Raw genomic sequence first — 12120 nt, forward strand, 5'->3', positions numbered from 1 at the left:
TTTTCCAGTGTGGAGAACTTCCAACACCAGGAGAGATCGCAACCAGGCTACAGCTTCTTAAGTGAGCCCTAGGGAGTCACCTGAACTTGATAGGTTAAGTGACTTTCTCAGGGTCACACAGCTAGTGTCAGAGACTAGATCTGTCTTATGCATAGTGCCAGGCTGCCTCTGTTTAAAATTAATAATATTAGTCAAAAATTGGAAGATTTAAGATACTGTTCAATGCAGTTGCAAAATAAGATGATTAAATCAGATCAACTTGAAGATTCTGAAGAGTATGTGGCCTATGATTTATTTTCTCCTGCTTTGTCTAGTAACATTTTAAATGTCTCATGGGATGAAACTGCTGTGATTTAACTCTCATCAAACAGCCATTCATCCAGCCCCCAACTCACTTTGTTCTGAAGCAGTTGCCTTTGAGAAAGAATCTTTCTAATGTCATCAAAATGTAATTTATTAAGATAACAATGGGGTATGAATGAGAAGATAAAACCTTCCCACTGACTTAGAAAAGGCCATGGAATGAGGCAGAATGGAAAGCAAGAGGTACTGCCACACTCTCAACTTGATAGTTGTGCCTCATGTGCTAAGGAAACTTACAATTTACACAGAAGGAGAGGCTATTCTTGTGCTGATGAAATAGCTCATAGCATTTTTTTTAAACTGACAAATTTGTGCTTTTTAAACTACTATCTTCCATCTTCAATTACAAGTTGGTCTTTTCCAGCTCTTCCCACCTTCTTAGGTGCCCTTTCTACTTTTTCACATGCATTACAAGTACTAAAGTGTTGGATTCCAGATTATTGGTTAAACCAGCATATTACTTGTAAAACAGAGAACAGTGGCTTGGTTTTTTGTTTTTAAATAATTCACACTACCAGTATAGAAAGCAAAATAGTGCTTAGAGCTCTTGTAAATAATGTATTTAATTCTTCCAGTGTTAAAAAAAAAAGGCCTGTTATTTCTCCTACTCTTGTTTTTTCATTAAAGATCCTTTTGATGTGTGAAGTGCTGGGCTTAAGTATAGGAAAACCAGCCAAGCCCCTGGGTTCTGGAAAGAAAGTGGGCCTGCAAATGAAAAAGAATTACAAATATAATTTATATATATGTATATATGAAATTATATAACCAGTTTCATTATTGCTGGAAAACATTGATCAACCAGAATATTTGGGGAAATGGGGTATTTTGATTATTGAATGTTTTGGCTAACTTTTTTTTTTTGGCCCTGGTTGGAAATCATTCTAAAAGGTATGAATACACATTCTTGCTTCAGTAAATAAGAGTATAGTGAGTATAATCAAGATCTGAACATCAACTCTCGTTCTGTATTACTACTTCAGAATGTGCTAATAAGTGTGGAAGGTTTAGGAGATTAGAATCAGGACACATTGTCCCCAAGATTTCCCTAGAAATTATGCCTTTTAGTGTGTCTGCTGTGATCATTTTTTGTTTCTACAAAATCTGTAATAGTTTTTCTTAGGATTTATCCTTTCCACTAAAAGCATGATGTAAGAAAAAAAAAATTCCCAACTGTCTTTTCCTTAATTCAAATCAATTTAGTCCTGGTTATTGTTAACCAAAGCTTCACTGGATGCTCTGAAACAGTCATATCTTGTGTTCATTATTTAGTAACACAGTTTAAACCCTCCAAAGACAATAGGATATGACTTCTCACAAATGCATTTGTTTACTATAAACAAAGCCTTGAAGTTGATGTGATTGTAGACCTCCTGTTTCTGGAGCCTTAGGTGGTGCTGCTATGGCTAACCCTGTTATGTTATGCTAAGAATGATAATACTTTTGGTTTTAGAATATGCCTATAGCTATTGGGTGGCAGAGTTTTGCTCAAATTCAGATTCATTTCAGTCATTTGTGAGTGATGTGGTTTGATTTAGCAAGTGAGGCTTTACAATTAAAGCAATTTTAATTATGCACATTTTTTAAAATGATATTCCAAAATGCCTTTAAAAAGACTGCACTTTTTAGTAGAAATGAGGCAATCAACAAATAATCATTGAGTGTGTATTGTGTGCCCAGTGCTATGCTAAAAACTATGGAGGTTACAAAAAATGTTAGCACTTGAGGAAATAAAACTCATGCCCTTGAAATAATTAGACAATAATTAAGTGCTAAACAGCGTGGTACTGAAAAAAGAATAATTGTTGTGGGTTACAGTAGTCAGAGGAGGTTGGACTTCTCTGGACTTTATTTGAAGAGGTAGGATGGGTGAAAGAAGTATTCAAGGCTAAAGAAACAGCATGAGCAAAAGATGAGCATGGTTTGGGGATATGCCAGGTTGGAGACTGGCCTGAATGGGACAAAGGGTACATGTTAAAAAAAAATTATGAGAAATAAATGCGACATGAGCTGGAAGGGGAGGGGATGGAGAGAGAAAGAGGCCTGTTTTTAATCCAGGTGCCCTGGTGATTCTTGGGACAAAGCTGAGGAAAAATTAAGGGGTTTAATAGGCCCTTGAAAGTTAGGATGTACTAATAAGAAAGGAATACAGCTTTCTGAGGAATTTTGGAAGGTATATTGGGGAAAAAGCAGAAGTCACCTGTGTATGGTATTGTCACTGTGACATCACACGCACACGCACAAAGGGCACCAAGACTCTGCTCTGTGATTTTCTGTATCCGGGATGTGGTTAAACTTACCCCTGTGAAATGACTGAACTCTAGCATTGATGGAACAGCCTTTGGAAGAGAAGCCTCCTGATCTGTTTTCATGGCAGGAACTGTACACTTTGCTCCAACTCACTCTTGGCTTATATCATAATTCAGTTTCTCAAGTTCATTTTTGCTAACACAGGCTCTCCCACTTTTTCCAAATCTCTGCTGTCCTCATTTCCATGCTACCTGATAGTCACCAGTATCTTACTACTTACCTCCTTTATGCCTTAGTGGCAGTTTGCTCTGGCACAAAGGTGCACGCCTAGTTAGATTTTTTGTTTTAACAATTCTGTGGGCTTTGTTTTTAAACTCAGTGTAATTGGTGAAAAGTTCTCTGAACTTGGAGTCAAAAGGACTGGTTTGGAATGAGCTCCACTCTGCCACTTATTAGCTGGCTAACCTTGGACAAGTCATATAAGCTCTCTGAGCTTCAGTTTTCTTATCTATGAAGTGGTATAAAACTTCAACTTCCCTACCTCATAAAATTGAGTCAAATGAGATAGTAAAATATACTATAGCCTGTAATCCCTAATGATCTAATGAGTTGTTTATTTGGTTTTTTTAGTTGTTTTTTAACTAGTTAGTTTTTTTATTTGTTTTTTTTTTATACAATGAAGTATAAAGTTCTTTAGAATGTTACTTATTGCTTCTTGGTGGCCTTTAGCTACTCTGATGAGGACCCACTTTGAACAAGCTGAGAAGGTAGAGTAGGTGAAAGGAAGAAACATTAGGTCAGCTCTTATTAACTAAAAATGCTTTTTGGGTTGGAGGAAACAGCATGATGAGAAAGGAATACTGCCTTCTAAGGAATTCTGGAAGGTATACTGGAGAAGAGTACAAACATGTATTGATCACCTACTACAGTCCTGAAGGGTAGCTCCAAAGTAAAAGTTCTTAGCCTGAGGTCCATGAATAGATTTCAGGGGGTCTGTGGCCTTGAATGGGGAAAAAACAAAAAACTACATCTTTGTTTTCACTAACCTACAACTGAAATTTAGCACCTTCTTCAATATTTAAAAATCATTTAAAGCAGGAGTCATGAAAAAAGTTCAAGAACCCCTCTTCTCAAGTCTTTGGAATGATTTTTGAATTTGATTTAGCTTCATATAGAAATTTTATTAAGAGGGAAAGGCATAACAATATATTGCAAATTAAATATTTAATCATTTATTATAATAAGCATTTCTGATGTCAAATTAATGATACAGCACTGTTGTATCTTTTGTGTTATACACATAGGGATTTTTTTTGTATAAACAATGTATACAGGACATTAACTTCCATTTTATAGGATCCAGAATACAACTTAGCTTTTTATATGATTTTAAATGCGTATAGTTGTCTCCTTGTTTTACTATATTATTAATCATAGCCATGATTTACTTTATGCCAGGCCTTCAGTTATAACTCCTAATTTTTAACATTGTTCTTACGGGAAAATACCATTTGCAATTATGATGATCCACTTTACAACGCGGTTTCCAGGAACACAGTTCTGCGAAAGTGAGGACTGCTTGTGCTCCCCTACGTGGCTGGGGAAAGCTGCAGACCTCTGGAGAAGGCAACAGCATCCAGCAGAATTTGTGAGAGCATCTCCCACCAGTAAGAGGTGTGAGGTAGCTCATGCCAGTGGAGGGTACAGCTGCAGCAGATTCATGTCCTCGGAGGACAGTGAAGCAGGCAGTAGATTGCTGATCCCGAAACAGTAAGTGACTGGGGACTTTGAGTGGGGTACTGGACTTATGATGCTGCCAGCATCACCTGCACACCTGTCTGTTCTAATAAAAATTTGCTTGGTACCTTATGACCAGCATGCTTGTAATTAATGTCACATTTGTCCAATAGGGTGGATTTCTTAGGTTTCTGGGTGTATAAGTTAAGTGAAGGGTGACAGTTCTCCAAAGTAACTCGGGTCCTCACTGGCACAATTGTTTCTGTTTCAAGAGTAATACAAGATTGACTAGGTAGGAAAAAAGATGGAGACATATAGACCAGATAGGAGTCTGTTGCAGTAATGCTAGTCTTAGAAATGGAAAGAATAAACCCAAGAGAAGAAATGACAACGATTCAGTAAAATCATGTAAGAAAAGACATGATTCATTAATAGACTGGATATAGGGGAAGGACTCCCAGGTGTCTAGAGTCAGTGCCTCTGAAAGAAATGTCACAATTAGCAAAAGGATCTAGCTTTAGGGGGGAAAAGATGAAGAGTTCAGTTTTAAACATTGAGTTTAAGGTGATGGCAGGACATAAAAGAAGAGCTATTTTGTGGATATTAGAAAATATGGAGCACAGTAAAAGGTGAACAGCTATAGATGTTCATTTTGAAATTACCCCCATCGAAGTTAAAGCTTCATTAAAGATTACAGCTAGGGATAATTGCTCCCTTTCTCCAAAAAGAGTTTGGGGAAAAGGGTTTAGTAGCTAAAATATAAAATGCCAGTTGGGAATACCATATAGGCAATCCAAATTTGAATTAAAATTTTCCCTTTTCTTTCTTAGCATATATTTCTGCAGCTTGTGCCTTCTGGTAAATTCCTACAATAATATCATTTATACACTTAGACCCACAACGACAAGGGATGTCCACCAACTGGAAAATGTTGTATTCATCAACACACATGGTCCTTCCTCATTGCTACTGGAAGAAAGATTGAAGGGATGGGATAGAAGGTAGAAAGTCCAGACAATTCCATCAGATAAAACTTTGCAGAATGACATATAGGTTTAGTGCTTAAATGAGAATTATGTAACTGAATTGGGGAAAATATGCAAGATTCCAGTTCCACTTCAGAAAACAGAAAGGCAAAAATAGCATGCTAAACTGAATTGTAGGAAAAATAAACATAATTGAAAACATCAATCAGAACAAACTTCCCTAGAGTGGAACTGGCATTGTGAGGAAGATAGAATTTTCTTATGCTGAACAAAAATAAATGTATAAAGTGAGGCAAACAAAAATTCAGAAAGGAGTTGGACAGGATTTCTTAACATTTATATATGGGGCCAGCAGAGGTACAGAGAGGGAGCAGCTGAAGGTTTTATGTCAAGCCTGTAACTTAGTGGACTTTCCCCAACCATTCATTCTCTAGCTACTCAGACTTCTAAAAGTAAGCATTAAGCAAAATAATATGGTGGAGAAGTGTATTTTAAAAAGGAAATTACTTTAGGAAATTGTAAATTGCTTCAAAGATGACAAAGAGGTATGAGTTTCAAGGAAAGCAAAGCAAAATTTTTTCCTTACTGAAGGTGAGCACCTTAGAGTCCTAGAGTCAGATTTTACCCATTAAAATTATTCAAAGGGGCTTTCTCAGGTTGTCTTATTGCTAACTACTGGGCAAAGTGGTCATCCATTTCCAGAGAGAGATCTCATTTTATGCTGTACATTAAGTTAAATTTATCTTGTAATATGAAGAACCTTGAAACTTAACACATGCATTTAAAACATCCTAAAAACCCCAGTAGTGTGTATCTTCAAGGTATCCCTGGATGTTTGGGGCATGAGCCCTTTTGTTCTATTTCTGTGGACTCCAAATTCAGTTACCTGCAGCAGGGAAATACCACTGTTGCTTCCAACCTGGTATAGCTGTCCCACTGCATTCAAATTGGGGAGGTAAGTGAAATTTTCTATCTTCAGGACATATAATTTGTGAATGTAAACCATATTGAATCTGTAGTCTATGAAAATTTATAGGGTCGTAGAATTTACTTGTTAATGTAATGTTTTTTACAATATTTTTGTTTTTATAACCCAAGGACTTCCCAGTAATGTCTCCATCCCAAATAGAATTGGCTAACTCCTTCACTTTGCAGATCAGGAAACCCGAAGCCCAGTGATCTGCTCAAGGTTATAGACACAGAAATTGGCAATGCCAGGATTCAAGTCTAAGTCTTCTTACTCTAGTCTAGATGCAGGGGTTTTTCCAGATATACCATACTGCCTCATATGTTCTTGACTTTTAATTAAGGATTTGGTATTGTCTCTCTTTTATTCCAAGTACTATAGTCCTACTGAGTTTTGACTGATAAAAATTCTGTATGAGGCATTTTATTAATATATGAAGGAAGGATATGTCATTTCTTGGGTTACAGAATTCTTAATACAGTAACTTCCTCCAACAGAGCGGCAGATTGCAACCCTTCAATGACTTAATAGATAATAAGTTACCTGAGGTACATTGAGGTTATATGACTTGCCTAGTAATTGCCATGGGTCAGCATTTGAACTAAGGCCTTGATTCCATGATTAGCACTACCCCACCTTGCTTCTATCTGGAGGGTTTGAGAGAATTTAATTGGAAGAGGCACTATGGTGTGATAGCAGGTCTCAAAGCTGGAAAGATGATCTCAAGTTGAAGAAGTGCTTTTGACCCCTGCTGGCTGTGTTGCTCTGGAGAAGTCACTTACCCTATCAGTGTCCTGAGTGACTCTCAAGATAGTAAGTTGGAAAGAAGGTGCTGACCTGCAGTGAACTCATCTAGGAGTTCCAGAACCTGTCCTTAACCTATTTTATGTAGTATTAGTAATAGTACTAGTACTGATACTAGTATTAGTACTAAATGAGGAGGAAAGCTGGTATTTATATAATGCTGGTAAAGCAAAATGCTTTACAAAAATTAACTGATTTGATCCTTGCAACAACCCTAGAAGGTTGGTATTATCATTATCTCCATTTTACAGATGAGGAAACTGAGGATGGCAGGTTATTTTCCCCCTCATTCCTGCAGTAAAATCTGTAGAAAATAATCTGGTTTTCCCCCAGATCCCAAACATAGCGAAAATAAGGCTTCTCCTTTTTGTTAGTTCACCAGTCGGGCATAGACTTCTGTTGTGTATCCAGAATTCTGTAGAGCACTATGGAGGACACAAAAGCTGTGCAAGGCATAGTCTTGACCTTGAGTGTTCAGTTCCAGTTCAATTCAGGTTTCTGTTGGAATCACTTGACATAAGAACTTAGGTAATGGACCCGCATTGGTTTAAATTTCTATTTGAGTGCTGAAAGAAATCCACAAAATAACAAGAAGGAGCTAAAATGATTTAAAAAAAAAACTGTGAAAGTAATGATCTCATCAGTAAGTACATATGGAATCTCAAGAGTAGCCTGCTTTAGGAACTGCCAGGTGGCCTGTTTTGGAGTGAGACAGCCAGCCTAAAGGCTAGGTTTGATAAGAAGAGGGCCATCACTGGGCAAGTGACATTTCAAGTCCCATATATTTCACCTCTTATTTGGTATCTGAATTTTTAAAGTTATCTTGCTTGCTGATTCCTCTCCCACCCACTCACAGAGTTTTTGCTTTTCTTATCGACCCTCAAGACTTTTGTTGGTAGACTCACTCTTGCATTCTAGGAGAGAAGGTATTACATTACATTACAGTGTCAAGGCAGTTGCTCGTCTCTAATGTAGTCAGGGTACCCTGTAGAACTAATAGAAAGCTTGATAGTTCTTGAGGGGCCAATTCATGGGAGAAAATTTTGCTTTGACTAAGTCATTGAAGCTCCAGAAGCTCAAAAATACTGTAGCAACATTGTTTCTAGAACTTTCTTTAAACCTTTTTTTTCCCTCTAAACCTTTAAACCTTTTTTACACTGGCTTTTACAGATTTGGCTTCAATTGCACCCAGAAGGAATCACAGAATAGAATGTGACTGAGGAATTAACTCTCTTTTGGGTGCTCCTGTTTCTTTTCAGCAAAATCCCTTGTGACATTCATTGATTTTAATGTGGGCATTTTTATAATTTATTATTGAAAATAAATACAAATAAAGCTTACAAAGCTATACTAGATTTCAGCAAATGCAATCAAAATACACAAGGGAGAAACACAGAGTAGGTGGACATGAGAGAGTCTATGACACATAGTTCCCAGGTTGCTTTCCAGTGACCATTTCAATGTTAACATATTTCGGGTCACTTTTGTCAACCATAACTTGGCAGGAGCCAAGTTTTTTTGACTAATTTTACCATGAGCTGGGAACAGCTGCTAATTAGCAAATCATAATTGCACACAGAAGCTGAACTTGACACCAGGGATGGGATTGCTTTTCAGAAAATCTTAACCCAGAAAGAAACCTAGGCATATAGAAATATAAGCTGCTGACCCTTACAAAATCTAAGGTTAAAACCCTGGAACTGCAGCAAAATCGAAACTAACCCTCTTGAACCACAGAAAGCACCAACTGCAGCAGTTCCTCTTAATCTAGTGAACTGAAACAAGCCACTGCTTTCTTGAGCAGAGGAGACATGGTGGTGGCAGGCAGTTGTAAAAGCTACATAAATAAGTCTATAGCCTGAGCTCTCGCCATTGTTTGCTTATGATTTTAAATTTTAAATAAGAGACAAGAACTAATTCAGCCAAGAAACAAAAAGCCCCTGGATCCCGTGCAAACATTCAGTTTTGGGTATTTTGCCATTCACTTACCCCTGCTTCCTTTGACAGTGTCACAACTTAGTTTAACTGCTGTGTCCTAGCATACCAATTTCAATACCCACTCCACTTTCTATGCTTACAGTTTGGATCTTTGAGGGATTAATGAGATCATATCTGTAGGTGTGCTTCAATAATCAGGAGAATTCAGGAAATTTTACTAAACAAGAAGTTTTTTTTGACACGTTTTGAAAAAAGTTTTTCCATGAAGAATCATATGTATTTTAATATTAAATTGTGATTTATCCCCAACCAAAAAAAATTTGATACAACTTTAGATTTGTGATAGCATCAAAGTTTAAAACCCAGTTTTATTTTTGTAAGGCGTAATTGCTACATTTCATGCTACATCTTAAGGTTTCCAAATGCAGTGGTATTTTATACATTCTAGCTCACCAAGTATTTTTCCCATTCCTACAATTATTCTTTCCTATAAACATAAATGGACTAAAAACATACCAATAGGGAGTCCAAACATTTCCTGAATTGAAATATCTTCTTTGGTAACCTTCATCTACATAATTTTCTTCACCAGAGATGTCAGTTTTTAGTAATCAGTGAAGGAATACTCAGAATATAACAGTATAGAATGAATGATAGATTGCAAAAATTGATATCTGTGGTGAAGAAAATAACATAGCTAACAAAAATAAAAATAAGGCTTTCTTCTTTTAAAGCACGTACTGTCTACTAGGAGGATAGGATATTTAATAAGGGGAAAGAAAAAATCCAAAGTACTCTAGGAATATTTGAGAAGGGAGAGAACACTTTTTGCTGGAGAAGAATCTGGAAAAACTTCACAGAACAAGTAGCACCTGAACTCAGCCTTGGAAGAAGTGGAAGATTTTAACAGCAAAGATGAGGAGAGAATGTACTTTTAGGCATGCCCGGGAAGTTGGCAGGTGGCACATTCAATTTGTCGAACAGTTAGTGCTATAGTTTGGCAGATGCATAAAGTATGGAGGAGAGTTATGTAAGATTGGGAAGAAGGGTTGAATGAAAAGTAGGTGAAATGAATGAAATAAATAGTTGTCACTCCTCTGTTGTAGCTCTGAGATGTCTTAAAAGAATTATATGAAAGATGGTAAAGCATTGATTAGAAAAAGTGCCTACTTACCTTAAGTGAGGGAGGCCCTATTATTACCACCCCAAGCCTCCTGAAGCACTTCCAGTTGGCAGAACAGTGGAGACAGTTATAGTCCTAGTGTCAGGGTATTTATTATCTAAATCCCATAGCCCTGATATTACTGTTGTGACCATGGACAACTTGACCTTCAGTTTCATGGCTAGCTCACAGAGTTGAGAGAAAACATTCCTGTAAACCTGAAATAATGGTGTAATTGTATTTTCTATGTAATGTGATGTAGTAGATAAGAGAGCTGGCCTAGAAGCCAGGGCAATCTGGGTTCAAGTCCTCCCTCAGAGGCTGCATGACCTTGCGCAAGTCATTTAACCCCCTCAGTGCTCTAGGCCAGTGGTGTCCAACTCAGATAGAAGCAGCATCCACTAAACCATACAGCAGGTCATGTGTCAGACTGACATCTTTGCTTAGTCTAGGCAGCTCTCTTAAGTTACAAAGAAGGGACTAACCTACATTGGTAGCAGTTTTATAGGATCATAGATTTTGAATTGGAAGGTACCTAAGAAGCCTCTAAGACAATCCTGCCAATTTACAAATGATGATGCTGAAGTCCATAGAGATTAAAGGACCTGTGCAGGATTACATAGCTAATAAGTATATGAGGCAAGATTTTTTGTTTTTGTTTTTATTTGTTTAGAATGCAACTGGGGTTGTGATTTGCCCAGGGTCATGTGGTAAGTGTCTGAGGCTGGATTTGCAGTCATGTCCTCCTTACTCCAGGGCCAATGCTGTATCCACTGCACCACCTAGCTGCCCCAGGATTGAACCTAAGTCTCACTGAATCTAAGTCCTGTGCCCTGTCCTATGCCATGCTGACTCAGAAGGGTTTTCTCACCCAGGAGTTCCCCACACCCAGAAATTCATAGATCCAGTCCCTAGCCCATATTCTATGTTCATATTCTCCAGCAGAACTATTAGGGGGCCTCCTTTTGTAAACAATTACTTCTTTTAAACATGTTCCAAGAATCTTCTGAACTTAAGAGCTTTTAGCTTTGGCAATAATTATTCTTGGTAGATGCTACAGAATCTTTTTCTCCCAATTATAAGGAGCTGGAAGTGACCTCAGAAGCCATCTAATCCAACCCTCTCATTGAACGTATAAGAAAACTGAGTCACAGAGACAATTAACTTCCCCAAGGTCACACAGGTAGTAAGTGCCTATATCCGACAAGTCACATTCTCACAATTCCTTCTTTGAAAACAAGAATGGAATTTATTAAGTGTACAAAATTATACATTCATCATTGTAGGAAGCTTTAGCTCAAAGACAAGTATGCGAATCATTATTCATCAGAATGAGAAATATCTCAATTAGATGACAATTTCATATGAAGAAGTTAGCCCTAAAACTTCTAAAAATTCTCCCACTTAGGAAGAGAAGGCAGATAAACTGCATTTATAAGAAAATTCATGAGCACATACATGTAGAAAATTGAGAATGGCCATGAAGGCTGCAACTTGCAAGGAAATTACCTTGGGAATGATAGGACTGAATGCCCAAGACACCTTTCCCAAACTCTCATTGATCACTCTTGCTGTGGTTAGTTGAAACCCCTGGTTAGACAGAAAATAGCAAAAATCTTCCTAATCTTCCAGACCTCAGAGAGAAAGGTCTGAGAGAGAACACCTCCTCTGAGACAAATGCAGAGATAGTAAAATGGTCAGTGCCTGCTGAGCTCTCCAAGACAGAAGGGAAAACAAAAACACCCCAAACCTCTATCCTGGGGGAAAGGAAGGGGAAACTACTTGTATTAAACTATAGAATATGACGTGCATATTATTAGCACCCCTTTCCTTCTTCCTCCTTCACTAACACTACTTCCCAACACTATTACCTGCTGATAACATTGGCTTTACTTCCACTGTTGGTTAAGAGAACA

The sequence above is a fragment of the Trichosurus vulpecula genome, chromosome 2 (genome assembly GCF_011100635.1).
Source record: "Trichosurus vulpecula isolate mTriVul1 chromosome 2, mTriVul1.pri, whole genome shotgun sequence".
NCBI classification, from domain to species: Eukaryota; Metazoa; Chordata; class Mammalia; order Diprotodontia; family Phalangeridae; genus Trichosurus; species Trichosurus vulpecula.